General features: G+C 41.8%; 1 non-coding gene across 1 annotated transcript; it reads left to right on the top strand.

Annotated features, from left to right (window-relative positions):
• The first annotated feature begins 1,801 nt into the window (after nucleotides 1-1,801).
• LOC120517047 lies at nucleotides 1,802-1,989 on the top strand. The gene has a single exon (XR_005630971.1). It is a non-coding gene; the product is annotated as a U2 spliceosomal RNA (small nuclear RNA).
• The last annotated feature ends 566 nt before the right edge of the window (nucleotides 1,990-2,555 follow it).

Raw genomic sequence — 2,555 nt, 5'->3', positions numbered from 1 at the left:
CAGAGGGTGGCTTTATGGAACAGACGCTTTTATTAGTCTTGCAAAATGTGTATTTTAAACAGTTTGTCATTTTAAGGCAGATGGGAAAGGTTGATTAGATGGAGTAAGATGTTTATGGCCACTTCACCTTCACTATCATGTTAGAGATTAGAGATCTTCATTGTTACATACACTGTGAGAGTACTGTATACTGAAATTCTTGTACCACACAATGCTAGCGACTGTGCCCCCCCTCACCCTAGGGTGGAATTGATTACCTCCGATCAACCTGGAAGGTGATCCTCTGATGCGCATGCATGACACGTCAGAACTTCTTCCAATTTTTAAACTGTGAAATTGCAAGCCATTGGAATTGAAACCTTTTGGAAAATAAAAAATAAAAAGCTTAAAACAACCTGGCTGTAAAAGTGTGTACACCCTATTACAACTAAGGTTGTGGTTGTGTTCAGAATGAACCAATCACATTCAGTCTCCTGTTAAATAGTTGTTGAGGTCTATTTATACTTAGCACTTCCATGTCAACAACCGTGTGATCCTATGTACGTCAGCTGTGCATGCGCTAGACAAGAAAACATGGGCTCATTCGAGTTGTGAAGTGATCCATCACTACCTGGACCTCTACAATCCAACATTAGAAGCACACAGCCAAGTGTGCATAAATTAATGGCAAGAAATTGCCCAGCACTTGGGCAAAGATAAAAGTTTGTGCAGGCAGAAATGGAGATATCTGTAAAATTGATACATAGAGGCAAAGAGAAACCATGCACTGCCACACAGTGAACGCATGTACTATAAACAGGACAGGGTGGGCATCCACTGTGCACGACCGCGTCTGCAGCTTTCTGCACCTGAGAATAAATGGGCCTTTAGTCTACACGTGCCATCAGTTAAAGGGACGCTGATTGCCTCCATATAAAGTTCACTGTTCCTGTAGGATTATCTTGACATCTTCTTGGTTGCATCCTACTGCAAAAGCCATGGTCCACAAAGAGCTTTCAAAACAAGAAGGGGATCATTGAAAGGTATTGATCGGGAGAGGGTCCAAGATATACTATGGAGCACAGTGAGGACAACTAGACTTGATGATATTTTGGAGGAATTAAGTGGGTAGGACTGAAGAGCTTTGTTGGGGTGAATGGTCTGTTCTTTTCTTAATTTTTGCAATGTTCTCATCATCAACAAGTGGAGAAAATTACAGCACAGTATTGATACTACCAAGAAAGATGAGAAGACAAGGAGACAACCGGTCAGGTCAAGGGGCTTACAGAAACATTAAAGGAACTGCAGGACTTTCCAGTTAATCCTTACATGTGACAACTGTCTTCTTCATACGACTGAGCTATGGAGTTTTCTCACTAATAAAAACATCCAAGGCCAGCTAAATTTTGCAAAAAGATTCATCCAGTCACACAACACCATCTGGGAAAATGTGTTATGATCTGATGAGATGAGGGTTGAGCTTTTTGGCCAGAATTCCAAAAGGTATGTTTAGTGCAAAAAGAACACAGCACATCAACTAAAAAGTCCCTTGCCAATGGTGAAACATGGTGGTGGCAACATCATGCACTGGGGCTACTTTTCTTCAGCCACAACTGGGGCTTTAGTCAAGATGGATGGAATCATAAATAGCTTCAAATAACAGTTGATTATGCTAGAAAGATGAAGAAGAATTTCACATTTCAGCACAACAAAGGCCCAAAGCATACCTACAAATCAACAAAGGAAGATCAACGCTTTGGAAAGGCACAGCCAAAACCCAGACCTGAATCCAACTGAAAATCCTTGAGTTGACCTGAAAGGCATTGCATCTTGGCTACGATCATGTGATCTGTTCTTGCCAGTTTAATATTTGATAGTCTCCCCCGTCAGGAGGTGTTCACTGTAAATGAAACAGATTTTTGAGAACAGTGGCCTAGACTGGTGGGGTTCTCTCTACTGGGACGAGGCCTGGTCCAGGTGTTGCAGAACTTCTGGGAGTAGTCACACCCAAGAGAGGGAGAGAGGAGGAGAGAGGAGGAGACACGTAGATAAAATAAATAGGGTGGAGTGGTGGCTCTGTGGCTAAGGTTGCTAGTTCAAATCCCATTAGTGCCAGAAGGAATCCTAATCTGTTGGGACATTGAGCAAGACTCTTAACCTGAAAATTGCCCCAGGGACGCTATACAATGGCTGACCCTGCATTCTGACCCTCAAAGGTCATGCAAAGAGACAATTTCCTTTCAGTGATTAACAAAGTATATCAAATTAAAAAAAAAATTCAAAAGTGCTGTGCAAAGGAGATGCCCTCGCAGTTTCAAAGATCTAGAACACTTTTCTAAGGAAGAGTAGGAAAATATTCCCAAGTCAAGATATGCCAAGCTGACAGAACTGAACCCAGGCAAACTGAGTGCTCAAATAAAATCAGATTACAAAACAAAAAAACAACACAGAACGAGATGTTACTATTCTTGTGCAAGCACGTACAATAGGTTCAGTTACGCTTGTTGGTGAATGGTGAATGGTAGACTTAGAGAGGTTTTCCAGAATATTGGGAGGTATCATCAGTAGTGTTCCTC

The sequence above is a fragment of the Polypterus senegalus genome, chromosome 16 (genome assembly GCF_016835505.1).
Source record: "Polypterus senegalus isolate Bchr_013 chromosome 16, ASM1683550v1, whole genome shotgun sequence".
Lineage (NCBI taxonomy): Eukaryota > Metazoa > Chordata > Cladistia > Polypteriformes > Polypteridae > Polypterus > Polypterus senegalus.
This window is presented reverse-complemented; position numbering and strand designations above follow the sequence as displayed.